Below are 23,261 nucleotides of genomic sequence, written 5' to 3' on the forward strand. Positions count from 1 at the left end.
CCGTCAACAGGCAGAGGACTCATGTTTCAAGGCTGTTCCTCACCTTATTTTCACATTGGGCTGAACTTGCTGTTCCTGAATTTTCACAAATCCCTCATGCACACTCGGTAGGTTTAAGAGATGCTCTTCTTTGTATCTATGGATGGTACGTGGTAGTAAAAATATCAGAGTTTCTCTTAGCAAGTGGACACATGAATGTTACCGTGGTAGACAGATTCCTAATTTGGCCAGCAATGACTCTTCTCATCATGTGCACATTGCCCTCAAGAGGTGGAGTCTATTTCTCCTCCCTGTGAAGCTGGGCTGGCCTTATGACTTGCTTTGACCAACAGAAGGGGTAGGAATGATGCTCATTATGGGACTTTTGAGTCCTGGTCTTAAAAGAACTGGCAACTTCTGCTTACTCCATCAGAAGCTAGACTCTATGTAAAAGTCCAACCACCCTGAGACCACCATGCTATGAAGAAGCCCAAGCCAGACACAGAGAGAGATCACGTGGAGGGACATGGAGGCATGAGACACGTGAGGGAAGCCTTCTGGGACGTTCTGGCCCAGCCCAACCCAGTCAGCAGCTGAAAGCAGCCAAATGAGTAATCCCATTTGATGCCACATGGAGCAGAAGAATCACTCACCTAAGCACTGCCCAAATTACACAATTACAAGAAATACTAAGTCACTGTTGTGTTAACACACCAAGCTTTGGGGTGGTTTGTTTACAGCAGTAAATAACTGAAATAACAATGTATCCTCATTCTACCAAACAAAAGCCCACTTGGAAATACTGACATAAATGACATCATCAGCCATCTAGACAGAGAATTCCAAACCCTTCTGTGCAGCAAATAGCTAAAATCGTGCATGCAACAGTAGTCTTGGGAAGTTAATCTTTCATGTGCTCCTACTTCCCACTTGACTTCATACTCTTTGGATGCCTCTACACGCCTTCGTGTAGGGCTACACCTAATGCGATGCCAGAAGAGCTCTGGGGGTGTAGACTTGGAGGCCTAAGCTCCAGCTTTCACTCTTGCCCTTTTGACTTACTCCAGACTTTCGGCAAGGCATTTCAATCTCTTCTGCCTGTTTCCCATCTATAAGATGGAGATAGTAACACCTGTCCTATTTACTCTACAGACTTCTTGTAGTAACCAAGTGAGGTAGGGTATGTTCAATGAGCTCTAAAAGGCTGATGCAATTTTTCTACCAGCTGTCATTTCCTAACTTTATTTTTTCAGATTGAAATTTTTTAAAGATGTCTCTCAAAAAACCCTGCAATTTGAGTGTCACCACCAGACAGCAATGGTATAAAAACAGAGCCCCTCAAATCCCCAAAATAAAGATTAAATCAAAAATGAAGAATGAGTTTCATATCCCCAAGAATATATAGAAGTACCTGCCTGCAGTGACTATACTGAGAACATTTTGAGGCCTTTATATGTATATCTTAGCCAATAACTGTTGTCAGACTAACCCTAAATTCTGTAACTGGGTAACCCAATCCTTTCCCAACCATAACCCACAGGATCACGGAGTTCCCCAGAGCAGACTCCAGGCCACCCACATGGAGAAATGAGTCCTTAGCAGAGGATGGATTCAGCCATCTCTGCTCATCCATTTGCTCAGACCCGAGAGCCATACTTTATGTGATGGTTTAAAATATGTTCAAAAATTAACTGACACTCCCTTCAAAAGGTAGAGCCTAATTCCCCCTCCCTTTGAGTGAGGGCTAGACCTAGTGACTCACTTCTAATGAACAGAAAGAAGATGGGAATGACAGTATGCAATTTCAGATTGTACGTCCGAAAAGGCACTGCAACTTCCTAGTTGCTCTCTCTTGGACAACTTGCCCCAAGGGAAACCAGCTGCTGTGTTGTGTGGCCCTCTCGAGAAGTCCATACAGAGAGGAACCAAGACCTCTAGCCAACAGCCACACGAATGAACTTGGAAGGAGACCTTCCCACTCAAGACAAGCCTTCAGATGTCTGCAGCCCCAGCCAACATCTTGACTGCAACCTCATGAGAGACCCTGAGCTAGAACCACCCAGCCCAGCTGCTTCCCAATTCCTGAGCCACAGAAAAGGGAAGATAATAAATGTTTGCTGTTTTAAGCTTCTAAGCTGTAGAGTCGTTTGCTACACAGCAGTAGGTAAGTAATCCATCTTGCTTCCCCACTTTGTAAGTAAAAGTGCTAGTGCATTTTTCGAATGTTGAGACGACCCAGAACGAACATGCAAACTATGACCCTTCTTGCTCACAGAGTGAAGGATGAATAAATGCATCAAGCAGTCCTACTGGGCGAGTATAAGGTGAAAGGGCTCACAAAGGGCATTTGATGGATACCAGAAAGGTAGACGTGTTCAGATAATGAGATGACTCAGAGCCAAGGGAAATTCAGGTACCTCGATCAAGCATCCAGTTATACAACAGCTACTACATGATGGCAGGCAAAATGGAAAGCAAGAGGGTGGTATCAAAGAAGTTCTGTAATAGGTTTACATTCCTGCCCTTAAGGTTTATCAAGCATCTGAGACAAGACTAGCACAATAGACATCATTACAGAATAAGACAGTTTGTATTCCAGTGCTGGTCCGTTGAGCAGGGCCGACAGTAAATACTATGAAAGGCAGAGAGAGAAGGCAGAGCCCCCCTCAGTGACCTAAGAACAGATTTCCCATATGGTACCCACTGTATGGTGAGCTCATTCAGAGACAAGCAGCAGACGGAATCAGGATAAAAGCAGCTCTGCCTTAGCCAGACAGAGGTCAGGGAAAGTCCCATTGAACATTTGGCCAAACATTTTTAGCAGCCCTCTAGCCAGAGAATCCCTGTCAGGCATGTCATTAGCAAAAGGCCTGAACAGCCTCAGTGAGGCATTCAGGTTGTGTCTCTGGACAGCGTCTCTTTCCCCCTGACCGGCGACCAGGGAGAACAGCGACAGCGGATCACGTCCATCACCTTCTGCTCTTACCTGCCCTTCCAATCTGAGGCAGGCTGCCAGCGCCCACTCCCACAATCTACTCTCACATCTACTGCATTGGCTTGAAGCAGCAAAGCCACCTTGACTTAGGTGACCTATTAATCTGATGCCATTACCTCAGAGCACAGACTGCTCACTGACACTGGTCATCAATATATTCAGTGTGGCCCCTGCCTTCCCCAACAGCAGCCCACTCGAGGCTTCTGAGGGAGCCCCTAACTCAACCAATAGTGAAACCCCACAGCCTGAAGGAGGAGGGGGCGCGACAGGGAAGATGGAGCCTGCCAAAGTCCCCGGTAGGCTCTCTGGGTGCTGATGAGACCTGTCGGAATCGATTTCCTCAAGAGCCACTTGTTGGAGATGTATCAATTACGGTGTGATGAAAAGCCCTATGAGAGGAAACCACAAATCAAATTTTCATTACCAGATGAAGTGAGAAGTACCACAAGCGAAATCCATCACTGTTGACTTTTTTTAAGATGGGCCAAGGACAGATGAGAACTCACTCCCAGCCCCCCAACTCCTTTCGCACTTGTCCCTACTAAATAATGAGCTCACTGTAGCCCTCTTCACACTTTTCTTCATGCACAACTCGTTCACAACCATGGTGGACATGGAATGGGTCTTATCTGTTTTGGACATCCCTGTCCCCTCCATAATGACCAGCACGAGAGCCATCTTGAGGGTACTGTGAATTTAGGAGACTGCTGTGGGTATGCCCCCAAAGTGAAGGGCTGAGAGGTGGGGAAATGCAGCCGCCAGCAGATGGCTGGATTATGACTCAGGGTTTGTAACCTGTTCTCAAGGCAGGAGCAGGAGAGGGAAGGGTGACTCCCAGCTAGGACCAAAAAAGAAAAACTCAGAGTTCTCCAACAGATACACACTGTGCAGAGAACAGTCCCTCCCCGACCTCATCCAGGCTAAGTCAGGGGGACCGCCCCACTCCCTTCCACACAGGCCCCTCATGTGGTTGCATTTTTGTGGCTCATCTTCTCCAAGGTTGCCCTTGACAATCATTTTAACTTAATTTTCCTTGAAAAGCAATATATGCGCAGGGGTGGGGAGCACAAGAATGATTGCCTGGTTCCACTCTAAGAGCACATACAGTAGATGCTCAAAAAGCCAGTTATTGCACCCATTGGAAATAACTTTGAAAAGCTGGAAATACTGAGCAGAGGCAGAGGGTGATGCAAGGACCAGATGATGTAAAGGTCACATCCCCCATGGCTTCATCTCTTCCCAGGGGGCTCCGGTGACAGTCTCCTGTGTCTCCTGCAGGAGCATGCTCCCTCCGGTCTGTTTTCCAACATGCAGGCAAATCTGATCATGCTACTCACCTGCTTAAAACCCCTCAATGACCTTCCTTGCTTTCAGACCAGCCCAGGCTCCCCCATGTGGAGGACAGGCCCCCAGGATCTGGCCTCTGCCTGCCTGTCCAGACTAAGCTCCCTCTCCCCATCAATCAACCTAAACCACGTGTAGCTCCCCATGCCAGGCTTGCTCATGTTCTCTCTCACCTTTGCCCACGCTGCTTCTGGGACACTGCCCCACCTTCTCCACTTGGCAAACTCCTAGTCATACTCCAAGATTCCACCCCAGCACCACCTGCTCCTGGAAGCTGCCTCTGAGCCACACTCCCTCCTGCCCATGTGTGTCCCCTGGAAGCCCCAGGCACTCCCTCTCCAGAGCACTGAGGGAAAGGCACTGTGGCTGTGGCTTTACTGGTCTGTCACTCACCCACCCCACCCCCCAGACTAGCTGCTTAGTGAGTAACCACATCTTCCTCTTCCTTATAGGAACAAAGCCCGCACAACACCTGGCATGTAGTAGGTGATCCATAATCTTTTTTTTTAAAAATCAATTAATCTATCAATTTTATAGTTGGCTGGCAGGTCATTTCAATTCCTTATCTTGTGACCATTAGGTAGATTTGCAGCAATCAAATTATGTCCTTTCCCTAAACAACACAAGTACCATCTGTTTCCTTCCTCCTCAAGCAGTGGTTCTCAAAGTGTAAGTCCCCTACCAGCCACATCAGTGTCACCCTGCAAGGTATTAGACATGCAAATTCTTGGGCCTCCCTCCAGTCCTACTGAGTCAGAAACTCTGGCGGTCGCCCCAACAATCTAGCTTAACAGGCCCCCAGGGGATTCTGATGCCCTCTCAAGTTGGAGGACAAGGGCCCTAGAGCCTTCAGTGACTTTTTGAAGCAGTTCAGATTCTGCTCGGTGAGCAGCTGCGCTGAACTCTCCGCCCGGCGATTTCCCTTCTTCCAGGATGGTGGAGCCTCCCCACAGCTGAAAGCAGCTGCGTTCACCAGGGCCAGATGCGGAAATACTTCCCCTCCCTGTACCCCTTGGACTAAACAAGAATCACCTAGGGAACAAAAGAAACTGGGCAACACGTGCACTCTGTGCTCCAAGGAGCTCTCGCTAACCCTGGGTGGTGGGCGGGCTCTCCAGGCGCCTGCTGCGCTGGACAGAGTTCACCTCGGGCTAAAGCCACAGCCGAGCACCTGCATCTGACAGAAGCCAGATTCTGGTTATTTTTCTTCAAAGAACCACGTTAAACACATCCGGAGTGTGACAGGCAGATCTGCCACTCCTCTCACAGGTAGATCCAATGGAACAGAGCAATTAGGAATCTTGGCTGTCCGTTTCGGCTGGAAGTTCCACTGGTAGCCACAACAAAGGCTATGGTCGTGAGTGGAATTTATTAGGTGTTGCCGCCCACTCCACCCCAAATCACAGCATAACATATTCAGGCCTACGGAAATGCCCAAAGAACCAGAAAGGTACAAATTTTTAGCACTGACTTTTCTTATAAATCCTTTTATCTAGCTCTCATTTCATATGTAATCATTTTTATTGAGCACCTACTATGCACAAGGTAAGCTAGGTCTCCCTCATTAACCCAATGGATTGCAACCATAGCTGTGTGTTAGGATCACATGAGGAGCTTTGAAAAAATTCTGATGCCCAGACCAGACTCGAGACCAACTAAACCAGAATCCCTGGAGTGGAACCCAGCCATCAGCATTTTTAAAACTCCCCAGATGATTCCAATGTGCAGCCAATTTAGGCAACTATGGTTTTAAATAACATTGACATCTGGCCCCACCAAAACAATGTAAATCAGAGTGTCTGGGGCTGGAGTCTGGGCATGTATGCATAACACATGCATGTCTTATACTCATGCATATGTGTATGTATGCTTGTGGACTATGCATATGCATATATGTGCATACATATATATTTGTATATACACGCAGCATATGCATATACACATGCATACATATACATATGCATACATATATACACATACATACATACGTAGTCTCCTGTGATTCTAACACAGCCAAGGTTGAAAATCACTCTATAGACCACTGGCTCCAAAATTTGTCTGCTCTTTACAATTATCTTTAAAAGTATTCTAGGGACTGGCCCGGTGGCAAAGTGGTTAAGTTTGCACACTCTGCTTTGGCGTCCTGGGGTTCACAGGTTCAGATCCTGGGCACAAACCTGCACACCGTTCACCAAGCCATGCTGTGGCAGTGTCCCTCTTACAAAATGGAGAAGAATGCCACCGATGTTAGCTCAGGGCCAATCTTTCTCACCACATAAATAAATAATTCTAAAGCTCAGGCCATACCCCAAACCAAACCCATCAGGTCACAAGTTCTGGGGTGGTGGGCTGGGCATCAGTATTTTCTGAGGGCCCTTACATGATTCCGACATGCAGGCAAGTTTGGAAAACACAGACTCCAAGTTCCACGAGAGCAGGGCCTGTCTTCCGCTATTTTTACTGTAACTCTCCTACAGCACTTCCCTTAAATATTTGTTGAACCAACTGAATTTCTAGAGATCTCCATTGTCACAATGTCCTTTACAACTATGCCTATTGGAGCTGGCACCTTCTAGAACCATATGAATCCAACAAGGGTTGGCACAACAGATACACATTTCATAAAACAGCATTCTGCCTCCTCATCGCTGAATCCTAGCCTCAGGACTTCCACAGTCCTCACACTCTTGGTACTGTCTCCCTCTTGGAATTTCTCCAATTGTTTCTCCTTTGGGGGGCTTCAGACAAAAAAATCTTTCCAGCTCCCTTCTCAGCCTGTTTGAAAACTGGGTATGGTTTTTGAGCCCTCAGGCGCCCAGAGGTGAATTTAGGAAGTAGAGAGCTCTCCACTCGCTGCTGAAGAAGGGGATGGCTGGCTCACTGACCAGGCCAGACATGGCTCGCCTTTTCAGAAGCCGGCAGGTCAGGGAGAAAACACTCTGAATTCCTCACTTCACGACTTTGAGGCTATGAGCCTCGGTTTGCCCAAGAAATGAGGGGGATTCTACTCTACTGCAAGCGCACATAGTTGGGATACTTATCATCGCGAGGGTTCCTACTGCAAATCTTTTCGTGGAAATGCTGACGTTTATATGGCAAGTTTGCTTTAAAAAGAGGTACGCCTGCAAAATCGTTCATGAAAACTTGGAAAAATAAACTCAATGCCTCCTCTTCTTTTTGAGATTACCTCTTCACAGTTGCTGTTTGAATTTAGTGTGACCTATTTTTTGCCAGCATTGACCATTCGTCTAAATGCCTGGTGACCAAGAGAATTATGCCCTGTAATGATTGCTGCAGCAGGAGGAGGGCTGGGCTGCAAGTGAAGAGAACTGGGCTCCATGTACCATGTCACCTCTAATTCCCAGAGCAATCTTGAGCAAGTTACTTGATCTTCAGGTTCCTCATTTCTCAAGCAAGAGAATAAATACTCGCAAAGGTGGTTTTCTTCCAGTTCAAACATCACGTGGTTCTAATTCTTTTGTGGACAATGACATCAGTCTTGTGGAAATGGCTACATTTATTACTTTGTTTTCCTAAAAATGGATAATTATTTGGGAGAAAGTACCTTGAGTATCCACTTCCATAAAACGAACATGAAGTAACTAATATAAGCACCATAATGTACTAGACACGGTAAGGCTACAGAAAGACAAGAGATGGCCTATGCTGATAAAATTAATGAGGAAAACAACTATACATCTAACCGTGACTTATGACAGAATGAAATAAACGCTATGGCATGAAACCAGAGAGGAGGCAGCTTGGAGTGTATAAAAAAGAAGGTCCAGAACAAATAGTAAAGTTCTTTCTATCAGGGTTAAAGGAACACTGAACTTGGCTTCTAGTTCTGGACTTCCCAAGTAGTGACCTAGTCATCTAAGACATGCCACCCATCTTCCCCAAGCTTAAGTTTTCCCATCTGTAAAGTGGGGATCATATAACACTGACTCAACAGTATGGACAGTGCCATTGGGAGGCTCAAAGAAGACACTGGCCTGAGAGGGCTATATAAAATGCCGCATAATATAAATTACCTAAAACCATGGAGGTTATACTGAACATGAGTTCCTATAGATTTTAATCTGATGATTTGTAAAAACCAGAATTTTCACTGAGAAAGGAGTCTAGAGATTAAATTCAGAGCTGACAGGAGCTCATACACAGCATCTTCTTTTCTTTTTCTCATCTTCTTAATTTTCCCCCTTATTTAGTTATTAAATAAAAATGTGTGCTTATTTTAAAAGTTAAATAGTATAGAAAGGTATAAAATAAAAAATCGCTTCCCTCCCCTCAGTCCCCAGTTACTTCTTACTTTACCACCACTATCAGTGTCATAAGTGTCCTTCCAGAAAAGAGTTTATGATTACCTCATAATCATAACTGTGTATGTATATGTTCCTGTAGCCACCCCGTGTATCTACAGCTATATACCTTCTTTTCTACGTGTCCATTACTGGAGAGGAAAGATCTTATTTCAAATAATCTCAGTTTCAGGCAATGTAGTTTTAGATTACTGAAATCTGACATTGCTTTCAGTGGTGATAAACAGTAATGCTATTATTATTTCTTACCAATAGGAAAGGTGGAACAGAAGACAAGAAGGTTATTTAATATGTTAAGGAAGCCAAATCCCGAATTCAGGGGTGTAGAGCAAAACACTGTATTGTTTGTTGGTTAAATAAGAGAAAGGTCAGCCGTTAAAGAACCAACAGAGAGATCTTTGGTTCTGGGCATCTGCTTCTGAATAAACTGAAGAGAGAAGTCAAAGGATTGTGTGTGTGTGTGTGTGTGTGTGTGTGTGTGTGTGTGAGGGAGATTGGCCCTGAGCTAACATTTGTTGCCAATCTTCCTCTATTTGCTTGAGGAAGATTGTCCCTAAGCTAACATATGTGCCAATCTTCCTCTATTTTGTATGTGGGATGCTGCCACAGCATGGCTTGACAAGCTGTGTGTAGGTCTGCACCTGGGATTCGAACCCATGAACCCCAGGCTGCTGAAGGGGAGCATGTGAACTTAGCTACTACACCACCGGGCCGGCCCTGAGAAGTCAAAGGACTTTTTACCTCCTCTTGTTCCGTAAATGTATTTCAGGTTCACTTCCAAAGACTGCTCATAAAAAAAGGGAGTTTTCAGGATTAACAAATTCATGAATAACTTTTGAAGAAAAGCAGGCAGAAAAGTTTAGAAACAAGACTTTAAGCTTTTAATTACTTTAAGAGCATTTTCACGTTGGACTCACACTCCCTATCATCCTTCACCCAACAAAACTAATAAGGACATAAGTCATTTTATTTGTGTGTAATCTCCATTCAGCTCAAGAATACAGTAAAGTATAGAAAAATGAACAGTTATTTAGGGCCACAACATGCCCAGAACTATTTACCAGACCTCACACACTGTAAAAAAAACTCTCTCCTTACTCTCTCTATATATCCTAATGTCCTGTCACTTTGATAGCACATATTTCACTGGCTTTATTACACAGCAGATGGGCGGGTTGTAAAGCTCTCAAGTCTTATATGGCAGGCAGTGGAATGCTATAATAATCGGTCAAAACATTTTTCATTTTCTCTCCTCCATTCTGGAAAGCTCAAAGCAGTTCACTGTAGTTACTCCATTGTTATAGATTTAATATTGTTATATATTTCTCACTTCCTCTTCCTAAGTGGTTTACTGCAATCTTCTTCTTATTCTCTTCTTAAAAGCAAAATCATTTCAGGTTTCTGAATTTCTCTGTCCCTTTTTTTCTACTGAAAGAGCTATAATACTTTACTGTTCTGAGCCCTCTAAGAAGTTCTAAATATTTCGTAAAAAGTACCATTGACACCACACACCGAAAGCAATGTCGTGGTCGCTACGGCAAGTACAGGAATTTGCTCAGTTAACTTCGTCTGAACTCCCTGTGGTTCTCACATATGTTACTGAAATCGCAGCATATTATCTCTTATTAGCAGACAAAATGGTTTCAGAATGGCTGGAAAAAAACCTCACATTCAAATAAATGGGAAATCTGACAATAGAAATACCAAAAATGGACTTGACGGATCTCAAAATAACTACATCTCTTCAGAAAAATCAGCTCAAGAGCCTAAGTTACTGATAAATCAAAGAAATTTGGCTTTGTACCTAAAGTGAATCATGCTGGAGGAATTAATTTACTTCGTTTCAGGCAATAGAGTTTTCAGACGTCATGGTTCATAAATTCTTATGGCTGGTGGGGCTTTCTAGTAATTCTGCCTCCAAAAATAATCATGGAAGTGTACATTTTCTGGGAGAATAGAAAATTTGCTTCTTCAAAATTAATTAAGTCATTTATCATTTCTTCCAAAGGGATCAGTCACAATCTAGAACCATCTGGGAGCAGAATGACAGATTTGTTCCTTTAAGGACAGTTATTAAAACTTAACGGAGGACTCCTATTTCTAGCAATAGGTAGACTAAGTTATATATAGTCTTTCCTATGTGTGAAATTTTGTAAAATCAGTATAGGAATAAGCTGGATAAATCATCATGGAATACACAAAAGGCTCCACAGTATGAGGTGGTCTCCAAAAAGTTGTTGGGGACACCCCCCCACCCCAAAACAAGCCCTTTCTAGCGGGGCAGATCCCCACTGCCCATGCCTTCCTTCACTTTACCCAATGGCTACACACTTGAAGGGTGAGAGTGGACCTGCAGTTCCCTGGGCAGAGAGCAATTTTCTGAAAGGACAGCTCTGAAGTTTCCAGGGAGAAAGGCACCCCAAAACAAAAATAAGAGCACCCCTCCAAAAAGCAATGGGGCCTCTGGTAAGGTTGTGGAGAGGGGCTTCCCTCCATTCCATGGCCACTTTGCCCAACTGTTCCAAACTCAGAAAATCCATTTTTCTCATTGTAGATTTCTCTGGCTTCATCAAAGTTGAGGGGAAAACATTTATGAGAGTTGGAGTAAGGTAGGGGGGAAATACATTTGGCTAATGATCCTAAGAACACACGCATAAGCACGTGCCTTCTAAAAGCCAGAAAGGGGGGCCGGCCTAGTGGCGCAGCAGTTGAGTTCGCATGTTCTGCTTTTCGGCAGCCCAGGGTTAGCTGGTTTGGATCCTGGGTGTGCACATGGCACCACTTGGCACGCCATGTTGTGGTAGGCGTCCCACATATGAAGTAGAGGAAGACGGGCATGGATGTTACCTCAGGGCCAGTCTTCCTCAGCAAAAAGAGGAGGATTGGTAGTAGTTAGCTCAGGGCTAATCTTCCTCAAAAAAATAAATAAATAAAAAATAAAAGCCAGAAAGGATCATAAAGCTTCTTTTGAAATATTAGATTCAAGAAAAGTCACCTGGAAAGGAAGGCCACTCTGACTCCTGAGCCTGAATACGACAGTTATGTCTCCAGAAGGAGTAGCCTTGGCCACACGTGAGAAATTCTGCTTTCCAAATGGAAATGTTGGGGACCATGTTGAATGGAAGAAATCTTACTTAGCTAAAATATAGTCTGCTTTTTTTACTTCTTAAGAGTTGCTGGAATAGAAAGCACTTTCCTCCCTCATTACGTCCCTTGGTCCTAAATTCCCATCTTTCTGCAGGATGGTATGGATGAGAAGGAGGAAGCCAGATAGAGAGGAACCCAGATTGATGGGGCTCCAGACGCCATTTCTTCAACTGTTTTTTCTGCCAGGTCACCTGCTTTATCAGGAAAAGCCTGAGGAATTAGTCTCCTCTATGTAGGGAATATATCTACATTTAGCCATGTCCAGTTTGTGAAAATTTATCCATCCCAACCTCCACTTTCCAGCTGTGACCAGGATGACATACTGGGTGGGAGTGGATGGAAAAAGTTCTCTAGTCATGAGCAGGCGAAGAGCAGCTGGTGCTTTGTGCTCATCTCCTGTCAGTCTCTAAGACAGATCAGACTCACTTCTGCCTCCTTCTGGCAGTGGTCAACTGGGTAATTAGATCCAACCTCCCCAGTGAGCATAACAAAGATTCCTGGAGGAAATATCTTTAAAGTTTCTTCCTAAAAGCACTGAAGAGCTAACAAGATAGGGAGGGACTGCAGGCTTAAGAACCGGGAGGAGATCCAGAGATGTGGGCCTGGGTATTAGGGGCCACTTCCATGCAGTTGGGCTAATTTGTCAATTCAGAAGAGAAAGCTGAGAAACTGAGCAGCACTTTTGACAGCCTCATGGGGTCAGGGGGCCAGGGCATCCCTGGGGTTAAGGCCTTCACACTTATGGTTGAGACCCCAAAGAATTAGGCCCTGGGAATAAGAGAAAACAAAAAATAAACTACTCTGCTTCACATTACCTAGGTGGTCTAGAAAATCTCAAGTTCCCAAATGGACCTAGGATGGCTGGTATCCCAGAAAACCTGAAGAACCTATTTAAATCCTCTCTAGAACTCTCGCCATTTTTATCATCATCACTCAAAGCTTCAAATTATTGCACTTCATCAATCTTAAATATCACTAATTATATGATTGCACTATTATTTTATATGCCAGTGAAAAAGAAAAAAATGCTACCAACAACAAATGTAAGACTTCATCAAGTGTAAACCACATCTGAATTTCAGGGATTAAAGTGTGAGAAAAAGTACATCTTAAAAATTGATGAGACATGTATTTATGCAAATATTTTTTCAAAACAATATCTAGCACATATTCAAAGATAACCAGGCACACAAGGACATATGATGACTAAATATGAATCAGCATGAGAATCAGAACACGCAATAAACAGAAGAAAGAGATGCATAAATATTCCAGATGGAAAAATTACCAGACACAGAATGTAAAACAACTATACTTACTATGCTCGTGGAGATAAAAGTTTGGCTTAAAAATTTCAAACCATGAACTAGGAACTACATAAAGTAACAATAAAGATCTGAAAAAGAACTTGAAATTCAGTGACTGAAATTAAGAATGCAACAGATGGATATAACTGCAGATTAGAGGCAGTTGAAGAGAAACAGTGTGACATAGAAGAGAGGTCAGAAAAAAACTATCAGAATGTAGCTAGGAGATATAAAAAGGATGGAAAATATAGAAGAGAGGGTAAGAAATACAGAAGATACAGCGACGGAGTTTAAGATAGCAAAATTACCTTACATCACAAAGTTCTCCCAGAAATAGGCAGTAGAGTTCAGAGGAAGTTGCTAACGTTCTTAAGCCCACCTCCCTCAAAGACACAACTGACGCAGGTAATTATAGCAAAGATCAAGAAGTAGTATAACAGTGACTAAAAGCTGCAATATTGTGATTTTTAAGAAATATGCATTTGGCCATTCAGATGACCAAAATATATTTCTCGTATATATTTGGTCTTCATCCACATCCAAGGTTCTTGGCTCACAGCTCCCAAAACCCTTGGAATTTCCTGAGCAATTAGAGCAATAGGAGCATCTTTTCTCATAATATTTAGTCTCTTGTCCTCAGTTCCTGAAATCACTTCAGAGCCAAAAAGGTGAAATGGGTGTCTTATTATTCACAAGCTATTCTCCACCACAACTGGGTTTATGTTAATAAGGTGTCCTTTGGAAAGCACCTAAAGATGGGAGCTGGTTGCCAGGGAAACCAAGCATGAAAAGAGGGATGGAACTTCAGTCCTATTCCCTGATTTCTGGGTGGGTAAGAGGGGTTGGAGGTTGAATCAATTGCCAATGGTCAACGATTTAATCAATTGTGCCAATGTAGTGAAGCCTCCCTAAAAATCCAAAAGGAGGGGAGTCAGAGAGTTTCCAGGTTGGGGAATCAGAATGTTTCCACAAACCACCATGCTGGGCCCAAACTCCATGAGGACGGAAGCTCCTTCATTTGGGTCCTGGCCCTTATGTATCTCTTCATCTGGCTGTTGATTCGTATGCTTTAATGTCCTTTGTAACAAACTGGTAATCTCGTGAGTAAACGGGTTTCCTGAGTTCTATGAGCTGCTCCAGCAAATTAATCAAACCCTAGGAGGGGGTCATGGGAACCTCTGATTTACAGCCAGTCGGTCGGAAGTACAGGTGATGGCCTGGGCTTGTGACTGGCATCTGAAGCGGAGGGCAGTCTTGTGGACTGAGCCCTTCACCTGTGGAATCTGATGCCATCTCTGGGTAGATAGTGTCAAAATTGAGTGGAATTGTAGGACGCCCAGTTAGTGTCCGAGAATTGCTTAGTGGTGTGGGGAGGACTCCCCCACGCACTGGAATCAGTGATTGAAAATCTTTTAAAAATACACGTGACTATGGTTATTTTACCTTTCTGTGATGCAAAGAAAGGTACATTAGTAAAAACAGTACCCACTTCACAAGCTGTTGTAAGGCTCGAGGACGAACATCTGTGAAGCACTAAATAAGTGCTCACTGTATGTTGGCTGATACCAAGGGGACAGAGCTCCCTACCCATCAAGCTTGCTTCAGGAACTGAACATGCAGCTCCACTATTATGAACAAAAAGAGTTCAGCCTAAAACACAACCCTTGAAGTGTTGGGATCCTGGAACATTAGAATTGGATGGAACTCTCCATAAAATATCCATGAGATCAGAGGTTTATTGTTTTTCCTTTTAAAAAATGGGTTTTCTACATGCTGATCAATTTCTCTTAAACCACTAAATGCAAATAGAAAAGTAAATAATTAACAAAAAATACAAACAGGTAACAATCCTATAGAGAAATGTTTAGCCAGACTGATAACTAGAAGCAACAATGACTTATCGTTCACTTATCAAATAATTTTTTTAAAGTAAAATACCCTATGCTATCAATGATGTGGTGAAATTATTTCCATTTTTGGAAAGCAATTTGTTAACATGGTCATTCCACCCTGGCTTGAGTAATTTCACTATCTGGAAATATACAGTAAGAAACAGTACATATTAAAGAAAAAGTATGGACACAAAGTTGCTCATTGCAATGACACTGCAGTGAGAAATTGGGAGCAAACAACATCCACCAATAACAAAATACTGTGATAAATTAACAGGCTTCTAAAGTCCTGAATTATGTAGCCATTAAAAGTTATGTTTACAATGGGGCTGGCCCCGTGGCCGAGTGGTTAAGTTCGCGCGCTCCTCTACAGGCGGCCCAGTGTTTCGTTGGTTCGAATCCTGGGCGCGGACATGGCACTGCTCATCAGACCACGCTGAGGCAGCGTCCCACATGCCACAACTAGAAGAACCCACAACGAAGAATACACAACTATGTACCGGGGGGCTTTGGGGAGAAAAAGGAAAAAATAAAATCTTTAAAAAAAAAAAATTATGTTTACAAAGAGTTTATAATAACATGGAAATTGTGTCTTATAATATTAACTGAAGAAAAGATAAAAGTTAAAATTATATGTATCACGGTTGGCCCCATGGCCGAGTGGTTAAGTTCCTGCGCTCTACTTCACTGGCCCCAGGTTTCGCTGGTTCGAATCCTGCGCGTGGACATGGCACTGCTCATCAAGCCATGTTGAGGCAGTGTCCCACATGCCACAACTAGAAGGACCCACAACTAAAAATACACAACTATGTACCGGGGGGCTTTGGGGAGAAAAAAGGAAAAAATAAGATCTTTAAAAATAAAATTATTTGTATGTATGATCTCAATTGTGTTTAAAAACTGAGCTGAGAAAACACTAAAAATAAACATAAAATATGACCAGGTCAAAAGGTCACAGGTAGGATTTTAAAATTCTTCTTGCTACTTTCCATAATGAATATGTATTTACTTTCTTAAATAGGAAAATAAATGTCTTCATTCTAATTATTTACTGTAAAGATAATATAAGAGTGTTAAAAGAAGTTAAAAAAAATTTAATGTTTTTGTTGAGATATAATTGACATATAACATTATATTCGTTTCAGACGTACAACATAATGATTTGATATTTGTAAATATTGTGAAACGATCACAATAAATCTAGTTAACATCCATCACTACACATAGTTACAAATTCTTTTGTGTGTGATGAGAACTGTTAAGATCTACTCTCTTAGCAACTTTCCAATATACAATACAGCATTATTGTCTATAGTCACCATGCTATACATAGGAAGTTTTATAAAGTAATTTCATTCCACTAATCCAACTGTTTCAGTTCGACCCGTGTGCACACACACCTTTGGCATAGATGTAATCAGTGTGAACTGATGATTACTTCTAGCAGGATTAGATGACCCGGAAATGAGACAAGTTATCAAACTCCTCCTGCCTGGACCTCCCTCCACCAACACGCTCTGGCAATTAAGACGGGAAAGGTATTCCAGCAGTGCTGTGTCAAAGGGAATGGCAGGAATTCCTGACTCCTGGCCCAGCCTGGCTCTGATCTCCATATAATCCTGGCAAGCCATCTAACTTCTCTCAGCCTCAGTTTCCCCAATTATACGATGGGACATGGAGAGCTGCTCAGCGATCCTCAAGATCTCTTGCAGGTCTAATGTCTGTGAGTGTGTGTAGATTTGACCCAAAAGTTCTAAACAGATCTTGACTCTTGAAAAGTTTTATAAAAATCAAATCAGCTTAAACACAAATGAAAAACTAGCTATTTAAAAAAAAAAAATCCCTCCTACAGTAAATCTTGTACAGAGTCTTTATTTTTGTTACATGTAGACATGGACATATTGACAGATCAGTTTCAAGTACAACCAGGCACATTCATGCACCAAAGCAATAATCATAGCACTTTCTCTTCCTCATTGAAGGGAGGTCAATTTAGATTACAGGAAAAGATTGTGAATAAATGAAAAGTTTAACAAATAGAGGTTTTTAAAAAGTAATTTTATCTTAAGTGTTTAAGTACTTGAATTACTTGCTCCCCCCCCCCCATAAAAAGTATTTCCTATCTAGCCTATTTCAACGCAAGCAAAAGTCTCACCCCTCGCTTGAAGATTCCAAACTAGAAGTTGGAATCACTGAAATCTTACTGTAAACTTCTCAAATACCATTATAGTGACCTGAAAAAAGAGTTTCATTCGCTTCCTGAAGCAATAACTTGGCCACTGGGCCAACCTGGCTCAGAGTGTGCATTAAGTTACTTCCATCCACTAGTGAAGCTCACAGATCCTCCTGCTAAACTTGAACTAACCTTGCCCCTTGCTCCATCCTACAAAGATGCTGCTGATGCTGACCTGGAGCTGCTGAAGATATGGAAGTCCCTACTTTTAACGGCAGATATTAACAGAAGTTCAGGCTGCCCTGTATTTAACAATTCTATTTTGATCCAGTCTTTGAGAAGCTTCTCTTAGCTCTTGCCAGTCATAGGTAAAAGAAAGTCCCTACTTTCCTACTCCTTCTCAAAACCTTTCCCAGAGGCAGCTTTACTTGAAGCTAATGAGACTGAAATCTCAGAGCCCCTCACTTGCACTGGACCCTTCCAGGCCTGGGAGGGGGCCTAGCAACGTGTTCACCTGATCAGTTTGTCTTTTTCTTAAAGAGGACCCCTCAAATATCCCACCCAAACTGGATTTTCCCCTGCCACTTCCCTCCCCTACTGCTGCCCAACAGCCACTGCCAAAGCAGGGGGTTGAGATGACCCCATGGGCAACAGTGGTTGCCAGTGGTTGCCAGTGATGATCCTACTACCCATATTTCTGGTATATAAATCAGCCACGTGCTAGAGGAAGAATTTTAGTTTTGTGGGGGGTTTGCCTCAAAAGATTGACTTAATAGGATGACCAGATTAGGATATGTGACCTGACAAAGGATGTTTATTTTGATTTATGAAATTATTCATATGGAAAGTTGCACAATGTTAATAACACATTTACTAAGTCACTTTTATTGAAAAGAACCAAGTTGCATTAAATAAGGCCTCTTCCAGAAAAGTGGGAAGAGTTATATAGCATGATACATATTAACCAATACCCCTAGAACAGTGGTTCTCAATAAGGGGTGATTTTTCACTCCTCAGGGGACATTTAGCAATAGCTGGAGACAGTTTTGGTTGCCACAGCTTGGGGTGTGGGTGCTACTGGCATGTAGTGGGTAGAGGCCAGGGATACTGCTCAACATCCTATAATGCACAAGACAGCCCCCCATGACAAAGAATTATCCAGCCCACAACATCAACAGTGCCCAGGTTGAGAATCCCCGCCTCAAAAGAATGTAAGTAAAGCAGCAAGGATTCCTTCTGGAAAAGGATTAACCTTTAAACCTTGGAGTAGAGCACACGAAGGCCAGGTTGACAAGAAGCTCATGCAGGGCTGCTATCTGACTTCAGCCACCGCCCCGTGATAAAAAGCAATGAGGCTCCATTTTATAGACCATGGGACTGCGAGGACACTTGCCAAGAGTGGCTACATGAGGAGGTGGCAGCATAATTTCAGGAGTACCACGAAAGGCATTTTGCCTCCCCAATTACCTCCAATGCCAACTTGTCTGTGCTTGAAATCCTCTCACAGTAGACAAAGCCTTACACTCCATAATGAGGCATAAAGTGCAAAGACCCCCAAAAGAAAGAACAGTGACCTATATGCATATTCAAGAGAAAGTGACTGAGGACAGAGTGATTTCCCCTGAGTTTTCGTACAGTAAAGGTTCCAAGCAGCTCAAAGCGGTAGAGAGGAAGCGAGGACAGGCCCTGATGAGGCAGGGAAAGAGTGGAGAAATGGCAATACAGGGTTCTGAAATAAATGTCCCGTGCTCTACAGACCATGCCTGAGCCTGCAGGGAGGGCAAGATGCGAAGAAAAAAAAGTCACATTCTCAGCCTTGAAGGAGATTATCATCATCAAGTTCAGCTCAGGTGAAAAAACTCCAGGAATGCCGGAAAGAATGTTAGGATGCAGTGCTATCTTGCAGCCGGAGCAGCAGACAAGGGTCCTCGCCAGCTGTGGGATCACAGAGAACCCCAAACTGTGCTGGGTGGAGCCCCCCACCTGACACCTAACAAAGTCACGGACACATAGTAAGATGCTCCAGCAGCACCTCTTTGTTGAATGGAGGGAAACGCTTCTAGATGAAGAGCTACCAAATTCCTACAACCCTCTAAAGAGGGTTTGTTTCCCTTCACGCCTGTGTCCACACCATTTCCCTCAATTTGGGAGGGAAGTCTTGGTTCGTCTTCTTTGCCTATCTGAATGCCACTTCATCTTGCCAGGCCAGTTTACGTTTTCTCTGCATATTCTGATTTCAGCCTTCATTGGCTTTTCTTCCCCTCTTCTTATAAGTACAGGACCTCTAAGTCATTCAGCTGGTGTTTACCATATTTCCCACATAGCTTTTGAAATAGACCTACATCCAGAAAAGATTTGAGGGGGCTCTCAAGTTCATAACAAAAAATAATATAATGTCGTTAGAAAAGAATTTTAAAAGGAGACCAGAAATAAGGTAGGAAGAAAAAGATCACTGTACCAAGAAGCTGGGATGAAGCAGTTACCAGGAATTGCTACAAGCCACGGTGAAACACACTAGACAGCAAGTTCTCACTGACAAAAGGAAAGACACAATTCTATGAGGACAGAATTTTTTTTCTTGACATTAAATTCTAGGAGGAATCTTCACTGATTTTTCATGTATGCTGCCCAAGTAGTCATTTTATGTGTTTATCTCAAGAACTCTGTTAGGTCCTTTAGGACGAAGACCACATCTTAGACGACATTTCTCTGATAACAGCCTATATATAACACTGTAAGCGCTCAAATATTTGCCAGTAGACTGAGGACTCATGGTTTTCTTGCCAATCTGGATATTTCAGTGTGTCTCAGGACCCCCAGGGTATCAGAGTAATAGAGTCATCAAATCTCTTAGCAGAAGGACCTTCAGACCGTTTGACTCTGCCTGCAGGTCCCCAGCCACTCGCAGTGCTAGGATTACTAAAGATACTCTCACCCCACACCACTGGGGCCAATTTGGAGCTAAGGGGCTGGAAGGTCCATGTCAGCCCTATCTTCTTGCTTTCCCCTCCTTCCTCGTTTAGTCGCTTGTCCTTCTGTCTGTCTTTCTGCCCCCACCGTAGATTCTCCGTCCCTTTGAGAGTCAAGGCTCTGCCTGATTAACCTTAGATTTCCTGCAATACCTCACACCTTGATTTGCACAAAGCTACTGCCCTCTTCTTTTTTCAATGTTGGGAAACTGAATTGGAAAGAGGTCCAAGGCCTTCTCCTTATTTTTGCTTTTTGCCCTGCTCCCCTCTGACAAACCCTCAAGTTCTTTCTCCACCACAGAACGAGCAGGCCAGAAAGGTGAAAATGCCGTTACTAAAGGAACTGAAGACTCAAGGGTCTGAAGACAAACTCTCTCTCCCTCATCTCCATATGCCCTCCAAAGCACACTGGGCAACCCTTCAGCAGTAAAGCCCCTTGTACTCAGTAGGTGCTCTGTAAAAATCTATTAAAATAAGGTCATAGCACAGCTAAGCACTCGATAAATATCTGTTAAGTTGAGAAGGTCACGACACATCAGTTGTGCATATAACAGGTGCTCAATAATATTTACTAAATTGAAAAGTTTGTAACATCGGCATTGCACATAGTCGGTGCGCAATAAACATCTTTTAAATAAAGATGATCCTAGGACTGCTGCCTTGCACATAGTAGGCCCCCCGGTAAACGGCTACTAAATCGAATAGTAACAGACTCTCTTTAGAGAACCCAGGCAGAGGTGACATTAATCAAACCGCAGGCAGAGGTCCATGAATGGAAATGCGCGTCTCGAGGCAGCGCTTTCGAGAGTGCTGGAGAGGCGCGTGACAGTGCGCGGCCGCGGCGACACCACGCTCCTTCGGGAGCCGGGGACCCAAGGCCAGCTCCCGGGCATTGATTAGCGATCGGGATCCATTCCCACCCAGAGGCGGGAAACGGCCGCCGCCTCCAACTGTCACTTCGGGGCTGCACCTGGAGCTCCCGCCACGGCCCCCTCCCGGGGCATCCGCCCACTCGGGCTTCTCCTCCGATTCCGGAGAGTTGCGGGCAGAACAAAAGCAAAAAGCCAGCCAGGCTTCCGATTGCTCTTCTGACAGACAGCAGCCCGGGAAGAGGCTGGGGGAGCCGGCCTGGGACCGAGCTGTGATGTCAAACACGATCCTCTGCTGGCAGCGGCCCGCCCACCCACCCCAGCAGACTGGGGCTCGGGATTGCCAAGCTGGGGAAAGCGCCGGGGCTCCCTCCCTCCCGGCTCTCCCGCGCGCCTCGAGCCCCCGCGCTGGGGCCGCGGAGGGGTAGAGTGGGCGCCTGGGTCGAGTGGGGCGTGGGGGGCGCTATATTAACCCTTGAACCAGACGAGAAAGAGGCTGGAGGGGAGGATGCTAGGAAACTGAGGCGGACCCCACAACCAAGATCTAAATCTGAACTCGCAGTGCGAACCGCCCCGAACTGTCCCTGGGGGTGGGGTCCCCTCGCGGCCACTCGACCCTATAGCCGCCTCCCCTACACACACCCGCGGGGAGCCCAGCGGCAACCTTCCCATCCAGATCTCCGATCCAGGGACAACCCCGGCGCGCGCGGTCCTCCGAGCAAGAGGTCACAGAGGGCGGCCGCGGCGGTCCCGCGGGAGACATCCCAACGCTCGGCGGAAACTCGCTAGTTTCGTATTTGCTTGTTTTTTTTGTTCGGGTTTTTTCTTTTCTTTTTTTTTTTTTTTAAGGTGAGGTGGGGTTGCAGAGAGAGCGGGGAAGTATCATTTCTTCCTTTCCCCCAGGCTTCTCCGGAGCCCGGTGAACTCCGAGAGGAGCAGGCAGCGGGGAGAAGAAAGCAAGCGAAGGGGGAGCCACTTACCCAAAGCAGAGCCCGAGAGCGCGGCGGCCGGGCGGGCGCGAGCGGCGCCTTTGTCTGCGGTCTCGGCGCCGGCGCGCTCGGCCAGGCGGGTCCCAGCCCCGGCGCGCGGCGAGCTCCCGCGGGCGCCCGGACGGCCGGCTCGCGGCTCCCTCTCCGGCTCCGGCTCCGGCCCCCGCCCGTGCCGCCCCGCGCTTGCTGCCGCCGCGGCTCCGCCCCGAGCTGGGCCCCGCCCCCGGCCCGCCGGGCCCCCACCTGCTGCGGCGGCGGGCGCTCCCGGGGCTGCCCGGGCGGCCACCTCCCCCCGCGCGTCCCGCTGTCCCCGCTCCTCCCTCCTGCAGCCTCCGGGCGGCCCGGCCGCGCCGTTCCCGGGCCAAGTGCGCGCAGTGTGGACCGGCCTTCTCCACCCCGGCCGCCCCGGAGGCAACCTCACCTGGAGGGCCGGGAGCCCGCGTTTCCTGAGTCGAGCCCCCATCCCGGGGTAGCCTGGCCTTCCTGCCTGGGAGCACGCTTTCCAACCGTCATCTTAGAAGCCCATCTTCACTCCTGCCCAGGGGAGGGGGCCGCTCCGGCTCTGCCTGGGAGTTTGGGGGCGGCGGGAAGCGGGGTCCTCCTGAGCCCCGGTCGAAACCCAACCTCCCCGCCCGTTCAGCCCCGCGCTGCTGCAGCGGCCGGGGGCGGGAGTGCGGGGGAGGAGAAGGAGCTGGCGGGGACCGGGTGGCCGGTTTGAAGCCGAGCTGTCCCCGGCCGGCGCCAGCCAGGGGAGACCCGGGTGGACTGGAGAGGAGACCTGACCGAGGGTCGAGGGGGCGCAGAGAGCACGTGCGCCGGTCCAGGGCCGGCCCCAGATTCAGAGCGGGCGGGCTGGGCTCTGAGTCTGCGCTCATTTGCTCAGCCCGGATAAAACTAACAGAAAGGAACCAAGACTTTGGAACCCGGAGAAAAGGAAAGCAGATGCCACTAGATCCGTAACACTGGTAATAACTGGTGTTTACGTGGTGCCGCCGGCAAACCCAAAGCAGTCCACACCGATTAGGTTCGTCCCTGAACCTCATCACTGAACTGCGTGCACCCCAGTGGAATCGTTGAGGAGCCGCTCTTCTAGGCAGAGAAAAATATGATAACCTAAATATTGTATAATGAGGTCACTAGTGGCTTTAGCTGCCCAGGAGCCCTCCCTTCTCCCAACTCCCAAGGCATTCAGAGCCAGAACCTCACTTTGACGCTTTATAGGGTCTGCTATGTACTACGGTTATTTCTGCTTCATCCCCCGCCTCTACCTCCAGG

The 23,261-nt window shown here is 45.6% G+C and overlaps 1 protein-coding gene across 2 annotated transcripts in view; it reads right to left on the minus strand.

Annotated features, from left to right (window-relative positions):
* MAPK4 (mitogen-activated protein kinase 4) overlaps positions 1 to 22,788 on the minus strand; it is a 153,922-nt gene extending 131,134 nt beyond the window's left edge. The window contains exon 1 of one of the 2 annotated variants that reach the window (XM_014846647.3): positions 22,408 to 22,788. The gene's annotated coding sequence lies outside the window, so the exon portion shown is untranslated. Of the gene's footprint in view, positions 1 to 21,977; positions 22,185 to 22,407 lie in introns of those variants that run through there. The other variant, XM_044774737.2, reaches the window with a different exon arrangement.
* Between the last annotated feature and the right edge of the window lie 473 nt (positions 22,789 to 23,261).

Source organism: Equus asinus, chromosome 7 (genome assembly GCF_041296235.1).
Source record: "Equus asinus isolate D_3611 breed Donkey chromosome 7, EquAss-T2T_v2, whole genome shotgun sequence".
NCBI lineage: Eukaryota > Metazoa > Chordata > Mammalia > Perissodactyla > Equidae > Equus > Equus asinus.